The sequence below is a fragment of the Drosophila gunungcola genome, unplaced genomic scaffold (genome assembly GCF_025200985.1).
Source record: "Drosophila gunungcola strain Sukarami unplaced genomic scaffold, Dgunungcola_SK_2 000001F, whole genome shotgun sequence".
Classification (NCBI taxonomy): domain Eukaryota; kingdom Metazoa; phylum Arthropoda; class Insecta; order Diptera; family Drosophilidae; genus Drosophila; species Drosophila gunungcola.
The window spans coordinates 6337541-6354825 of NW_026453197.1; the positions used below are offsets into that span (position 1 = coordinate 6337541).

General features: G+C 40.4%; 1 long non-coding RNA gene across 8 annotated transcripts in view; it reads right to left on the reverse strand.

Annotated features, from left to right (window-relative positions):
- Positions 1-17285, reverse strand: part of LOC128262954 (uncharacterized) — a 130445-nt gene that overhangs the window by 55783 nt on the left and 57377 nt on the right. Inside the window, exon 4 of one of the 8 annotated variants that reach the window (XR_008268394.1) lies at positions 525-1786. The exons of the other annotated variants lie outside the window; for them this stretch is intronic. This is a non-coding gene — a long non-coding RNA (uncharacterized LOC128262954). Of the gene's footprint in view, positions 1-524; positions 1787-17285 lie in introns of those variants that run through there. 8 annotated transcript variants of the gene reach the window in all.

Below are 17285 nucleotides of genomic sequence, written 5' to 3' on the forward strand. Positions count from 1 at the left end.
TTTTCCGCCACACTTCCCCACCCAGATGGCATCTCCCTCTGGCAGTAAGTCAGTCATTTGCATGCGTCGCATATTTGTCGTTACAACAGCCAACTGTTTGTTATGCAATTGTAGTCGGTGAGTTTGTAGAATCGTCATCTCTCTCCCGGTTTCCCAGGATTTGAGCGTGTGCGAGTCACAACTGCTGCGCTCCTTTTAGTTTTTACTCTTTTTTTTTTCCAAAGCTTTCGAGGAGGACACGGGTATTTTATTTTGCCGTTTAGATAACCATAATAATATTAAGTGGCACGAAACAATACAAACGATATTTATATTAAATTGTTTCGTTATTACTACACAGAGTAAATAATTGGTCATTAAATTGTTTTCAATAATAAATACAATCATGAATACATACAAGTAATATAAAACCTTATGAATATGATTTCCTAACAGTTAAATCACAATTTTTTAGATATAAATTATTGTAGCATTTAAATAAAATCCATTTATTTAATATAATGTAATATCATATAAAATACAAGAATTGTATTTCAAAAGGTCACAACGAGAACTGTTTTCAGAGTATTAAAAGTCTGAGAATCCAACCAGAACTACTTGTGCATTCACTATTTTTTCGTCGCTCTGCAATGTAAACGTTTTGTTTGCATGTTTTGCAGTCAGCGGCTTATTCATATTATATAAACTAAATGCGCTCGCGTCTTGCGTAACGAATTGAAAAATGCAATCCATGGGGAGCTGAGGAAATTTCGTTGATGAAGTGCCGGCGGCCGTGGAGCGTGTGTGTGTGTGTGTGTGTGTGTGGAGGGAAAGGCCAGCTATACTTTCCTTCAATCTCTGGGCAGCAAAGCGGAAAATACACAACACAGCCACCGGAAAACCCGAAAAAAGTGTTGACATTTGTAATCAAATTTTTGGGCTGTAAACGCTGTTATCATCAGAGCAGAAGAAAGGCCAAGAAAGAGGTAACAGCTTGCCGGGAGGAAGTCGTGGGCTGGAGTTTTTTGGGGGGCAGCCATATGAGTTATATTTTTGACACGGCCATAACAGACACACACATACACGTACACGTACACACTCACACACACACACACGCGGCGCAGAAGTTATAGAAAATGTGCGATTTGCCAAGTACGTGACGCTTTTGTTGGATCCTTTCTTTGGGCAACAGTTGCCAGTTGAACTCGAATGGGTATAGAACCCGCTATCCCCCTCTCAATTCCCCTTAAACATACACACACACTCACTGCAAATGGCAGTTACTTTTGTTGTTGGCATTCCAAGTTGTGCCCACATTTTTTAACGTTTTGGCGAGAAAACGCATTAAAATTTGTTGCACGTCGCATAAATGCTTCCACTGTGTGTGTGTATGTTCTTACTGCGAGTGTATGTGTGTGTGTGTGTGTATGTGTGTGTGCGAGGAGCTAAACGAGCTAAAAGGATGCTAAAAGGAGGAAAGGGGCAGTAGTGGGGTTAGCTGGCGAGAAAAGTTTACTACGCTTCTGCACTGCAGGCAAATAAATTTGCGGATACCGAAACCGAAAACAGCACATAAAATCACAGCCAGGCCGAGAGATTTCTGGAAAGGTGAACGAGAAATAGCGAACCGAAGAGAGAGATACATGCGGAAGGGAATAGAGGAGTGCAGGGAGAGTGTCCTGTTGCGAGCGATATCCTTGACTCGACATTGCCACACGGCCACAGGGGTCAAGGCGTCGATTTAACTCTGATTTGCCTGGCTCTTGGTTCCAATTGATCACCAGGAGCAGTGGGAAAGTAATGATTACTGCAAAAAAATATAGGAAAATAATGCAAAATTAAATATAAAAACCTTAAGGCAGGTTGTAAGCTTGTGGACCCCAAAGATCTGCATCACAAAACCCTAATACATTTTATATCTGCAACGTATTATCTATTAAATGAAGGTTTTGAAAAAAAAATTAAGATTTTCGCAATAATTCCGTTTATTATTTTTTTTTAATATTTTTGGCTATTAGTTAGTTATTAATTAGTTTATTCCAAAAAAGGATAGGGAATAGCGAAGATAAGGCCCTATTTTTTCCCTGAGCTGTTCTTTCTCTTTAATAATAATTTTTAGATTGGTAGGATTCAAGTAATTTTCAGTATTAATAATAATGATTTTTTCAGTTTGCCTGAATTGGTTGTGTTTCAATGCTTTTTATGAAAACCAAACTAAAAAAAAACATTATTTGTGCACATACTTTTTCAGTCATAAGCAGTTCCTAAGGGTGCAGTTTTCTTAAAAGCTTTCGAACACCAAATCACAGTTTGCAATCTCTTTCGAGTTCATCTGCTGCTGCCAAAGCTATGAACTCTTCATTTCCGCATTAATGGTAACAGTCCATCATTAGCCGCAAGTTTGCACCCACCAAGGACCCAACTACCACCCACCAAACACCACCCATCACCCACAACAACCATCGAAGGGGCCAACTTTGTACATGGTGGAAACCGCAAAATGCTTTTGCCATATCTTCGAAGTTAGTTATGGCCAACCAATCAACAATTTAGCATGCCAAATGTGCAATCTCGGACCACTAATTGCAGCGCATTCATCAGGGGCAAGTAGACAGACATTTAGCACACAAAATGATAGAGAGACCCCTATTTGGCCACCCCTTTCACCACCCCTTTCACCAGCCCACCCTCAATGCCAGCTGGCAATTGGTTTATTAGGCCCGAAGGATTCTCCGCTCGATTTGTGTCGGGCTGTCGGGCTGTTCTGTTCTGTTTCCAGGCAAATGAAAGAAAATTGTAAATTGCTTTTAATTAAAAGGCACAAACATAAACACCTGCTGCCTGTCCACACGTACACACACTGATATATACATACACACGCACTCACGCATACAATGGCAAGCGGAAATGAAATCGCAGCTAAGCTACGGCCAACAACAATTCCACAATTCTCATTCAAACACAGCCAGCTGTTGGTGTCCTTTTGTCTATTGGTTGCGGGTGAGGACATTAATAAGCCTGAATGGTAGCGTGGTGGGAGGGGGGAAAAGGGGGTAAGGGCATTCCCAACACACACACACACACGCATGCAAAGACAACAAGGACAAAGAAATATGGCGGCATGTGTTGCGCGTTTGTTTATAAATCGCTAGCCGCACGACTAAGACACAGAGAGGGAAGGAGAGGGAAGGTGGAAAATAGTGGCAAGAAATCTGGATATTGTTACTCATACGCCGTGTGGGCCAGTTGCGATTATTGCAATTAGACCGAAAGGTTCATGTTATTGTTTTGCGTTTAAATGTTTATATGCCTGGTAAAAATGATGATACTACTACTACTACTACTACTACTACTACTATTGATAAGCTTGCATTTAAATAAAACCTAACAATTAGAAAAATTTATAACCTAGCTACAAATGCTATACACTATTTTTCTTTAGACTAACTTAAAGCACCTCTATAGCTCCCACATTTAATATCTCTGCCTGCGAGCTATCCAATTAACCTCTTGGGGTATTTACAAAGTATTAGTGGCCTTCCAGCCCGACTTTGTTCATTAGAGGCCACGAGGAGTCCCCAGACTTCCGCTTGGCCACTCAGCCGCTCGGCCCAATCAATTTGAATGCAAATGCAGGCTGCTCGCCCGACTTGTTGCCCCCCCCCCCCCCTAGACAGCTGTTGTTGTTTTCGTTGTCGTCGGTGCATTTGCATGCAACACTTTTCGGGGCGGGCCAAACGGCTGGGGAAACCCCCAGCCAAGTTGATTGTTTTCCTGCGGTTGCTGGAAGCTGCAAAACTGAGAACATTCGCTGGGAAGCAAAAATTGAAAATGCATCTTCCTGCGGTGCTGCGAATGGAGTCTGGAGCCCAGCTCGTCTCGGGCCATAAATAATGCGGCGTTATTTTCAAATAAACTCCCAAAAACAGGTCGCAGCCCCCATTTTCATTTTCTGGCTCTAGATATTTGTGGGCCTTTGCCGCCGAATGATTTTCACACATGAGGAACGTGCACAACTGTCCATAAATCTTGGCTGAATTCACCTTCCCCTCTGCGATTTTTTTTTTCGTGTCCTACGGAGGTGTTTCTCTTTTGCGGTTCCTGGTTTATTTTTGGTTTCATTTCGGTTTCTTTTTTGTCGCCGCTTTCATTGATTCTGCAGTGCAGCAAACGAAACAAACGAAACAACAATGGCAGCTCGGGTGGCTTTGTCGTTTAGCCTTTGCTACATTTGCAAGTGAAATGTTTTGCGGCTTGTCAGGCTCAATGAGGCGCGGGGGTGGGCGGGGCACGGTAGGGGTAGGGGCTCTAACCAACCAATATGCAATTGTAGCCGGCAATGCCAGAACAGATGCCAATAGACAGCGCTTGGCCCCAAAAAGTAGGCTACGAAAAGCCCGAAAAGCAGGCACTCCACACAGGAAAAGTGGGCAGGAAAACGAGGGCAGGAAAAGCAGACTGTGTGGGAGGAAATGTGGAAATGAGCAATGCCTGTATTGGCATATTCAATTTCGTTGATACAGTGGGCGGCATGGCCAGGACACATGGCAACTGCAACGGAATGAATCATGATTTGAGAGGGCTTAAAAGGCTTTGGGATCAACTTCGTGAAAGTTATCCTTAGGTTGGAAGATTTCTATAGAAATGTGAAAAAAATTACAACCGTTTTTAAAATACTAATGTAGGGGTTATTTTTAACTTATTTATTTTGCTGCTATAATAAGTTATGATTTGTCAAGGTCTTATTAATTAATTTCTTAATCATAAAAATATTGTATATAATTGTTGAACAAAATAACTGATGACTAAAACATGCCCGAAAATGATTGAAAAATCTTTAGGATCAACTTCGTGAAAATAATCCTTTGTTTGGAAGAATTGTATAGAATTGTGAAAAAATTATTGCCTATTTTTAAAACAAATATAAGGCTTTTTTACCTTATTTTATTTCGTTGTCAATTGGGATAACTGTTAAATAAAATGAATAGGCTTTGATTTGCAAATGTCTTATTATTATTGTTATTATTAATTTCTTAATCATACAAATATTCTATACAAGTGTTAAATAGAATACCTTATAACAAGAGCTTCAGTATTATTCTTATCAAAGCATTTTCACGCTTTCCTAAAAGAATTTAACAATTGGTTTTTATTCCTTACAAAATTCTTACAAATTCTTTTTTAATTACTTTGAAAAATTCTTTCCGGGCTTGTTCTCTACCTCCTTGCTAGAAAATGGCAAATGTATAATTCACCTCAGATCTCAATTGCATTCTCTTGATTCACTTAAGATGGCATCCTGTGCATCCATTGTGGCACAGATTTATGGCAAGTTAATATGCCCATTCCTCGCATTTCGCCTGGCCAGGAAGGAGCCAAGCGGAGGGCATAAAAAGTTCTTGCTGCGCGGAGCTGGCACACGGCAAATTATTAGTTGAGCATGTGCCAAAAAATATTACTGAAGACGACGGCAGCCTGGCCCGATGTCGCCTATGGCATTCCTCCTCCATGGAGAGTCTTGGCACTAGGTCGCAAAAATTTATGGCCGTTGTCTGTCGCGGACAAAGAACATCTTTGAATGTTGTATAACTTAAGTGCCAGTGCAAATTTTCTGCCACTTCATGGCCCAAACTCACACACACTCGCAATCACATGAGAATGCACTTTTCCATGAGTATCTGGGTGTGTTAGTTTTTGTTGCCATTTCCGCATTTATTTTCGGGGCGGAATTCTTAATTCTTAACTTTATTAAAAGCCATTTGGCAATATGGCGCAGCAATGCAACTTGCAATCTCGTTTGGCAGCTTAAGCTCGAAATAAGCCCAGGGAAACTAATTTAAATAGTCTAGCTTCAGATTCCTTTTAATTGTATTGGAGTAAATCTTGGAAACTGGATTCACCCAAGTCATGTACATTATATTCATTGCAATATATTAAATGCTAGTTATTTTTTGCATTAAAAAGAAAAATGAATTCATGTTAATTATTTATTGGGATACTAACCGAGAATGAAATGATATTTGCACACGCTACTGTTACCGCATTTAATGTGGATGCAACTTGGCGTATACGCAATTCTTATGCTTTGTCCTTGGTGGTTAAATACATTTCAATTTTCAGTCCTGTCGATTAACTCATAATTGTAGCCGACCTGACGAGTCACCGCATCAAGTGATGTTTAGAGCCTCCAGTCTTTTGCCATTTTTGGTTTAAATACGTTAATTAAGCCAAGCACTTAGCCGCATCACAGGAGTAGAGTAGAGTGGACGCCTTGGGGAGTGGACATTGTGGTCACCCAATTTGCCGGCCAGTTAAGTGCGTCACCAACAACAACAACAACAACAGCAACAGGAGGCTGTGCAACAGCAGGCACAGACCATAAACAAAATGCAATAATGCTCGACATGACACCGAAAACCCGCAGAAAACCGTACGGACAGCAAGAATGGCAGGACAGCCGCAGATGAGAGGACAATTGGACCAACGATTATGGGTGGATATGCACATACAAGCGCGTTTGAGTATGTAGGTGGCCCTCTGTGCACGCACATATGTATATATCGAATGGCCAATGGACATAAGCACCCTGATATTGGCTTAATTAAGCAGTAATAATTGCGCATAAATATAAAACAACGCAACGCAATTCCGAATCGGGAATTTGTAGTGTTTGCGGTCGCTCCAGTTGACGTTTACTGCTCAGAGCTGGGCGCGTGATGAATAATATTCACGAAACGAAATATAGAAAATTCGATTCTTTAGGTCAATTTATTTATTTAAACAAATTTATGCAAATATCCTAAATGTTTCGGCTTCATTTACTTACGTTTAAGTAAAACAAACAACAAAAAAAGTACATAGAATCTGTTCGTTGTTTCCAATAACTACAACTTGATTATTTCATTTCCTTTTAAATTCATAGAAAAATATGTTTTTCAAATCCTTTTGCCCAGTAAATTCAAATAAATTAATTATTTTTAGGTCATCTTTTAAACCTTTTTACTAAATAGCTAAATACTCAAAAATAGCATTTTACATATCTACGCACCATTCGAGACCCAACTCTGTTCACCGCCAATTCGAGGTCAGTAGCGATGACCTCCTGATGCAGGAACGCAGATTTTTACTGCCGATCGGATAGGATCGGCTTGCATTTTAATTATTCACCTGACTCCGTTCGACATAAGGCTTAAAGCCGATTTCAAGGCAATTACAAAAAAAAAAAAAAACGTTTCCAAACATTATATCCTGCATTATTAATATTATTATTGCTTTTATTGTTATTACCGGCCTCGAACATATGTTCAACCATTTGTAGCAACATGAAAATTACACAAATCGTTTAATTTCTGCACAGTTCTTTTTTTGGGTCTGTTTCACTCAACCCACCGAGAGTCATAAATTTTATTGTAGCCTCCAACTCTGACATTTTTACCTGTGACATTTCCATTGTTGTTGCTCTGTTTTTTGTTTTTTGTTCTTTTTATTTGTTTTTCGTAATTGTGGCCAGACAAAACAAGTCGAAAAAAATGGGGAGGAAGCAACTTTAGTAGCAGCAGAACAATGCGCGGTCATAAAAATTTAATGAAAATTAAAATGAATATAATTTGTGCGTTTAATTTAATTTTATGGTGCCCCGAAGACCGCGGTCGCCATCGGAGTAATATTGTGTGGAGATGGATGCCGGCAATAAACCAATTGGGCCTAAAACTATGCAACAGATCATAAATCAGCAGCATAATTTACGAGCCCCAAGGCCGAGGCGAAAGCGTTATTTGCTCCTTGACAACACGATGAAAATGGGAAAACAATTCGCAGAAATCGCACGGAGGCAGCGGAAGATACTCATACACAACGCATACACAGACACACTCACACAGCCAGAGCAAAAGAAAAGATAACAATAACAATAACGGTAACGGTAACGGTTACAGTAAAAGCGATGTTAACAATAACATTACTTCAAATTTAATTTAAATTATTGCCCCCGTCCTCCGGTGGGACTAACAATTGCCGAGATGAGTATCTGGCCAAGATTACCTGTAATGCTGCCGAGTATTAGCTAACCTACACTTCGAGAAAAAAACAAGATATTGTTGTAGTTTCTCGAAAAAATATAAATTTCTCTGATAAAAGTTTTAAAGTGTTAGGATAGATACATTTAAAATGTAAAAAAAAAACTCCATGTAACAAACGGTATTCTTACAAAGACAAGAATATGCTTAGTATATAAAAATTTGTTTTGAAAATAAATAAATAATACAACCTTGATGATTACAAAAAAATGTTGTAAAAATGTTTAAATAAGAGTTTTTTTCCTAAATATTTGATTCCCATTCATATGTGACTTCAATTTTTTTTTATTATTTATTACAATTTAAAAGTGGGAAAGTGCTCTTGCAGGGCGTTTTTACAGGCAAAAAAAGCTAGATTTAGTAAGTAATTGTTTAAAGTGTAAAGCTTCTGTCGACCATCATCCATAACAATAAGGCGGACATGTGTGCCTGGGACAAGGAGCTTAGGTCAACAATGGTGGGCAAAAGGCGGACAACAATAGGCCACATTGGCCGGTTCGCGTTTTAGATACAAATCGCGGTCGATGAGGTCAACCCCAGGATATGGGATTTGCAGACCGCCGCCAAACTAATAGTCCATGAAAAGAGGATTGCGGCAGCCGACCGACAATTAGTTGATATTTTATAAAATGAAACTCCACACCGATCTGTGGGATAAACACTTCCAATTGTTTGGGAAAATTAGGAGAAATCAAGTGAGCGTAGGCCGGCTTTTGTTTTTAGGCCAGGGTATTATGTGATATTAAGAAAGGAGTATAATACAATAACAATTATGAATTATTAATTTAAATTATATAATTAAAAATAAGATAATTCATTAAATTTCAAACCCATATAAATTGTATACTTTTTGGTTGATTGCAGTGATTTCATTTAAATGTAGAGATTTCAATTTAATAGTTTTACTGCTGAAAAATCATAAAATTAAAATGTATTCAATTTTTGCGCCAGATAATTCAAATTTTTTGGCAGTCATATGATGCGTACCGGAAAAAGAGCCATCTGCTATGCATATCAATCAATGCGCAATAGAAATGCAATTTTTCCGTCGCCATGATTGTTATGCAGGTGATTTGAACTAACTCATTAAAATGAAATAACCAAAAGCCAGCAAATTAAATTGCCAAATCGCCCAGCTACCCCGAACAGAATACGAATATCGGTCTGGTTTCCACTAATTACAAAAACATAGCACCATTGACGATGACAGCCGCAGCAATAACAACAATAACAACAACAACAGAAACAGATACAGCAGCAGTGGGAGCCATACAAAACATTCATAAACTTGATTTCCAGTTGCATTTTCCATTTCCAGCAGGATGTGCATTAGCAATTCAAATTCAATGCTCGCCATTAAACTCATTAACTGCACACAGATGCCAGGAGGCTGGAGAAAAGGACTCCACGGGTCCCCGTCACCCGGGAATTCGATAGGACATCTAAAACTACATAAGCAGCACAGACAGTCCTCGGGGCTTAGGAGCTTTAATGGCCACCGATCGACAAATTGAAGAACTGTCGTCATTAGACATTAGGCAGCGACATCTGCGAAAGCTGGTTAAGTGTTTGTGCTAGTTTTTCCTACACTTTCCTTTTTTTTTGATGCGATTCGAAGAGCTTCCGTTCAGGTAATTTGACTAAACATCTTGGGGACTTGAAGAAACAAAAGAGGAAATCCCAGCTTAAAAAATTGTTGAGCCTTGAATACCCTTTACGTCTAACCAATATGTTCTTATATAAAAAACTTATTTTATTTCCATTACATTTTACCTAAATAATAGCTAATGTGAACAAACATATGTAGGCAATAAACAATTAAAACACAAAGGTCACACAATGGGGCAACCTTATTTAGCATTAGTATTAAATAATTTTGATTTAACTGTTTTCTTTATGAATTGTAATTAGGATAAAAGGTAATACAATTTATAAATACTTTATCATTCCAAACACAAGACATTAAAATGCAAATCAATAATTTTATTATGACTTAAAATTACATCCACAACATTGTGTTAGCCCAAACAATCGCCTTTGGAGCCAGGGTATGACTGAAAACCTTAAAGCATAAACTAGGTTGAAAAACCGGGGACTTGGCTCGTTTGCATAGAAAAGCCATTTGCACTCCGTTGACTTCGACGGCGACTGGGCCAGAATAGTTGACTAGCTGCCAGAGAATGGAGCGGAGTGGAGAGGAGTGGAGTGGAGTGGAGTGAAGGAAGCTCCCAAGTGTTCCTGCTCCTAGGTGGCAAAGGATAATTGACTTTCAAATCAGTTTGCTATAAATTTTTATCGGCTCTTCTGGTGCTGTTGCTGGCATTGCCAGCCCTCTAGTGCCCCCTAGAAGACCCGCTCACGGCGACATCGCCATTGCCATCGCCATTGCCATCGCCATCGCCATCTCCATCGGCATCGCATCGACAACGGCTGCAATCAATTGCCAAAGTCAACGGGGGCAAGCCTGTGATAATTGCCAGCTCCGTGGAGTGCCCCAGGTCCTAGAGTGTTGTAGTGAACGAGTGGCCCTGGCATCGACAAAAACGCCACTAATGAGTTTTATTGAGTGACCCGCCCGGAGGAAAACTCCGTACCAGGCATCCCACCAACTCCACGGGCTAAAAAAGAATTTGATGACGCACGGAAGCAGTTAATCAAATCTGCAAGTAACCCCCCCCCCCCCCCCAAATCGGCCTTAGGGGTCTGCGTAATTGCATTTACCTGTCCCACACATGACCATCTACACTCCAGCTTTAGCTATAGCTCCAGCCCAGCCAATTCCTTGCTAAAAATAAGCGGTGGCCAAAAAAAGATTGCAGCTGGAAATGGGGAATGGAAATGAACGTGCAAATAAAAATTGGCATAGGCACGTAAATTATGTGCTGCCAATTAGCATGCCACAAATTCTGGCACGCAATTCTTTCTCGTCCTTTAGAAAAATCGTATAAGGAAATGAAAATGTGACCAGAAATACGCAACGAACAAAAACGAAAAATAAGGAGTTGGGAAATCAAAGCAAAAAAAAGTCGCAGGTCTGGGCTATTTTTCCTTTGACACACCCATACATCGTATAATAGGCACAAAACAATATTATGCAAGGGCGGAAATCGTGTAGGTGTGGGTAAGCCGGGAATGGTCGACAAACTCTTACTATTGAATCCAATATATATTTTATTTATTTTTTTTTTTTTATTTTTAAACGTATTTAGTTGGCACAGAAAACATATACAAAATGTATTAAAGCAATATTATATAGTCTTGTAGAGAAATTGGCACAAATTAGGGGATCTCTTTAAGATAACCATTAAAAAGAATTTTTGGCATAAGAAATCAGATGTTTTCAAAAATATAGTAAAAAAGTATTTAATAAGTGAAAGTTTCTAATTTATTTAGCTTCCACTGTGCCGCATAAATCACTGAAAATGAAACTTCTTCACAACCTGAAAATACCTACAGGGTATTTAAGAAGGGAAATATGTATATAAAAATAATTTCGTCACGACATAAGTGGCATCATTAGAAGAAGTATGTTGGCAGCCACCCACCGGCAGCCTTGACTCCCATGGCAGCGCCACCCCTCGCCCCCGCCTTTGCCATCCGTCTCAAGTGCCTGACGCAAAAAAGTCAAACACCAAAATTGCCAAGCACCAACAACGCAAAAAGGAGGACAGAAAAAGTTATATATGTATATATATATATCGCGGCAAGTGCTGGGGCCAAGTGAAGGCGTCAGATTGGGGGCGTGTTTCAGGCCAAGAGGGGTGAGAAAGGGGGCAGGGGGACAGGGGGACTGGAAGGCAGGGGGAAATGGGGCGGACCACTGCGAATGAGTGCGAAGAAAACATGGTAATTTTTCATAAAAACCGCCAAATGCGCACACAACCCTAAGCAAAGCAAAGGCGAAAAATAAAAGAAAATATATAAATTTTCCTCTTGCCCGCTTCTTTTTCTTTTTTGCTGTCCTGCGCGGTTTTTGCGGCGGCTGGAATGTGACTCAAAGACATGGGCACTGCCTGAGCTGGGGGCGTGGCATGTCATGTTTATGCGACGTCTTTAGCCATTTAGGCATGCGAAATGCGTTTTGCCCGAAATCCTTTTTACGTGAATCCCGAGGCCCAAGGACAAGACACAGGCACAGGCAGAGGCAGAGGCACAGGGACAGGCCCAGCAAATGGCAGTGGGTGGTAAGTTTTTTTTTGGTTCGGCTAAAGGGGCGCAGTCAGTGGGCTGGCCCAGCAAAACAAACTTCGAGCGGAAGTGGCAAACGGCGCGGCGGAAATGTCAACAAAACAGCAAAACGCTTTACCACCCCCCAGCCACATAAATCCCTGCTCCGTCCCCGGCCACTCATAATCATTCCCTGGTGAAATATTATCAAATTGCGGCAATTGATTTAACTGCCGGCGGGTCTACGTGACGGGGTCCGGTCTAGGAGAAAGCCAAATCGCGATTCAAATTGACGCAGTAAGCCATCAAAGCAGGCCTCTCAAGTTGCAGATGGATAGTTTGGTTTGGTTTCCGGGGCAAGATAAACACGAGAGGATTGAGCAACTGATTGGTAAAACGATAGGCAACGGCCTTTAAACACAGGGATAGCCACAGGGATAGCGAAATTGAATTAGAAGCTTCACCTGATTAACGAATTTTCAAACTTAATTTAAACGCCTTCGTGCGTACTTTCATGAAACAACATACTTTTTTGATGAGAAAATAAACTTACTTTATCTTACGTACTGATTCCAATCAGTTTAAATTTTATAAATAAAATATGGTTTCCCGATATATGACTTCCTTAGTTTTTCTAACTTTAGAATTTCAATTTTTCTAGCTTTAAATCTTTAATTTACTTATTCAAATACAAAATGTTGTTCCTTCTTTGGGATCTCCAATATTTAAATTTAATTTTTACTTTCCTTGTTAAAATGTCCCAAACTAAATTTCTTTATTTTTCAATTATATGTTGTTCTAGGAAATTAGCACAGATCTAGAAGTAAGTTTACTGAAATATTTAATTGCTTTGTTACAACACAGAGAAAAGGACTAAAGCCTGATTAAAACGCAAGTTAGAACAGTTAAATACAGACACGCACTTCTGAGAAGTGCCCGGAGTTCAAGTGTTTTCCGTACCACAAGTCGATGGCGTTGTGCCGCCGTTGATTTATTTCGGTGGTGTAATTGAATCGCGTTGCCAGGACACTGATCAAATGCTGAGGCATAATTAGTCCTATGCTCAAAAATAGATCATAAATAATCGCTGCTTGCCTAAGGGATGAGAACGCTGCTGAAGTAGAAGCCGCAAATTGTTTGAGGGGCCTGCATAAATTACTTAAATGTTCGTCTTCCTTTGGACCCTTTTACAGCCCTTGCTTACACTCTGTTTCAGGCACCACGCGTCGTATGCGCAATTTTATTAAATTACATTCGTGTTTTGGCAAATTAATTACGAAATTATGTTGTCGTCTGACGCCTAACGAGCTCTATCTCCAGGACCCGCCACCACTCCTGCCGATACATATGTATTCATCTAACTGGCTAGTGGGTGGGGCTGTTGCCTTGACAAAGCCCTTTGCCTTCGGTTTGTGCCTTCGTCCTTGTACACAGCGCGCCATGCATTTCACTTATCTTTGACTGCCAGAGTAACCGCATCGTCCTGCTGCTTCGTCCACTCCCCCTACCCCATTTGGCCTTTAGTTCATGCATATTAAAAGTAATTTCAGCTCATTTTTGGCATATTTCGTTGTCTGGCCGGACAAGGACGCAGCAGCAGCAGTAGCAGCACAGCAGCCTAAACAGATTACTCAGCATTTGAATGGACCGTGTCGTCGTTTTTCGGTTTGATTCTGGCACAGAAATATTAAACGAAATCTCAGTCGCCATAAATTTGACTTTATGTTCATGCCTCGCTTACTAAATGGTGTTTACAAATCATACAAATCTCTGCTTCGTTCCGTTTCCCCCCTTTTTTTTTATCTAATTATAGCCCGGCAAGGTCAAAGCTCAAACATTATTCATACGCCGCATTAGCCGGCGTTGCCCACATCATTGTCAAAATAAATTACACTAATTTCTTAAATCGCTGCCAGAGAACGTAGGGCTTGCAAATCCAATGAGGGCTGGCGTCCAAATGGAAATCAAATCAAACGAGCGAGCAACATTTTAAGTTAAAAATCACATTTGCATATTTTTTGCATAACAATCAGGGGATTAATGGCTTGTGACGTCAGAGGGATCGTTGAATTCAACCGCCATCCATATGATGCCAGAATATGCACGGCGAAAAATAGTATTAACAATCTGTATCAATTTCGAATACACTGATGATAAGTGCTTACAATAAAAGTTTAATTTGTTTTTGTATCCATTTAAAATATACAGATTTTAAAAGTTTTAAGGAGGTAAACTTGTAAACTGAAACATTCTGAGGCCAAGTTTTTATGAAAATAAAAAGAGCTTAAGTAAGCATAGCCATTTCATATTAAATTCCCAATTAAAGAAGGGTTTTAATCTGTTAAATGTACTAAATTTAAACAAGATAGTTTATTTAAACATGAAACGTTTAAGATAAATAAATACCACATAAGCTTTAATAACACATTCTTTCCGAACAGTGCTACCTGTCTGGGATCTCCCTGTGAAATGTCTTGCAGACATTGCCAAATTGCTTCCAGCTTGCAGCGACGGCACACATCAACCAATATCAAAGCGACGCATTTACCCCTAGCTGTCACCCCTCCCCTGCCGGGATTCACCCCTCCTAGCGGCACTCAATTTACCCCTACCCCTACCCCGCCGCAATCCCGGATGTGTACGCTTCATTTATGCATTCATCAATCAGCTAACCAAGTGTAAATTTTGCATTTCCTTGCGCGTTGAAATAAAACAGAGAATTTGAATTTAGCACCGCATCCGCCCCGTGCTGCCGGAAAATGGCGCAGGAGAACTCCTAGAAGCTTTTGTCTTATCGGCTTTTACCTCGCATCGAATGCTCCCTCGTTCGCCCTTCATTTATTTTATTTTGAAATATATAAATCGCACCTAAAAAGTATGCTACACTAAACTTTGATTCATGGCGCAAACTTTCCGTGTGCGCTGGGAAATTTCGCTTTTCCTTACGCACACACCCACACTTCTTTGCAGCTGTTGCCCACAACGTTTCGGTTCAACGCTTTTTACGTGCTCAGCTGCCACGCAGCTCCCCATCCCACCTTTGAATTTAGCTGGAAGCATATAAGAGCAGGGGCAAAATAACAAAAAAAAAAAAATAGAAAAAGAAAAAGAAAAGGGAGTCGAGCGTTTGGGAAGCCAGCTCCGAAAATTTTTTGCAATTTTCCCTTGCGCCCATTTAGCACTTGGCCATGATACGCAGTTTTCTCTTTTATTTGCTGTGAAAATAATAGAATCATAAACTGAAACGAACCAGCGCGAGCGGGGGACACATGGTTCCGCTTTGAAGTGTTTGATGAAATTTTCAACACTTAATGATAGCGCACGCAACCTTGGGGAAAAGGGGGCTGGCTGGCTGCGAAAAAAAGGGAAACGGCTCTGGCAACATCGCGATGTCCTTTTCGTCGGCCAACCAGCACAGCACATCATAAACGTCAACGGCAATGACCATGCACCACACAATTGTGTTAACCAAATGATGCTGCTGCCCTCATCCCAGCCCCTCCTTCCACTTCCCCCCTCCGCCCCATTTTGACCACGTCCAGTTCAGTTTCAGTTTCAGACTACATAAATAGCAGACGGACAGTCAGCGGGAGTGGGAAAAGGAAAGGGATGGGGAAGGCTGTCAGCCAACCGGGCCAATAAAACCAACGAACCACTCCAAAATAGGCTGCATGGAAAAGCGCGAAAATAAAATAGCTGGCGGAGAGGAATGCAAAAAGTGCAGGGGCCATTGAAACAGAATTTTTATATACCCTGGAGGACAGTCCATAAAGGCTTTTTAATGCTTTCTGTTAAATATTTCAACTTTCAGGGGAGCTATGCGCGGCAGTGCTAGTGATTTAATTTTCAACAGGTATGGAGAATAGTATTTTACTGAAACAAGTTTGGGAGCATTTATATTTACACAAAAGGGCGAAAATCATTAAAACTTTCACAATAAGAGTAAGAGGTATGCGTGTTAAAATCACACATCGAAATATTTTATACAAACTCTTAAAAATAAGTCAGTAATTTCCAACAAATTGTAAACATTATAAGCATTACATAGTTTTAAATGAATATTATTTGTAAGAGCATATATTCATACCTCTAGCTTTAAGACAATTTTTATTTTATTTATTCTAATACCAATTTTTTATAACAATAATTTATATACTCAGTTTTATAGCTTTTAACTAACTTTAAACTTTAAGTTAAGCCAATTTTGAATTTCAGCCTATACACCGAAGGTATTTGCATTCATTATAGACCAGTAATTACCATATAAGGCACTTCTGGCATTATCACATCATTATTATACCCAAAATTTGCATGCCCTGTCCAATATGCTCGGCCCCGTTTTCCCTTTTCCCATTCCGGCCTTTCCGCATTTTCCAGCGTAGTGGTGCCTGCTGTTGTCACTGCTGGTCAGCAGCAGCTGTTGTTCTTTTCACATTTTCCCCGCCGCCGGTTGCTTTTGCTGCTTTTTGTTTTTGTTTATGGCCGGGAATTATGTTGTTAGTGTTGTTTTTATTTTAAAGACCCCATCCCCCCTCAAACGCTTAAAGTGTTGCATTGAGCGCGGCAAACGGTTTGCCAATTGCCAAATAAATTACGAAATTTACAGCCAACCCCTGAAAGGAGCCCCGTCAAAAGAATCGACATCGAACCCACTAAACTCGCCCCGCAAAACAGTTTTCCCGCTGCGAATGGCTGCTGAGTGTTGGCCCATTTGGACACAATCAACGGCAACATTAACGATATCGCCTTCAAAGTGCCGACCCGTACCCAAACCCAAAGTCCAAGCCCGTGCCAAAGCAAAACCAAACCGACCCAGTCGGATCCGGGTTCTGGTCCGGGTTCTGGTCCGGGTCCGGGTCCGGGTCGGGGTCCGGGTACAGGCAATAGCACGGCAAACACGCAAGTCCCCCAATGACAAACCCCAAAAAGTTTTGCAGGTGAAGCAGATGGCCTTTACACTCTAGCGATGGGAACGTGCAGAAAATGGTTCGGAATTAAAATACCAATTATTTGCTAGAAAAGACCATTTTTTGTAAACGCTATTTTACTTTGGATTTATATTCC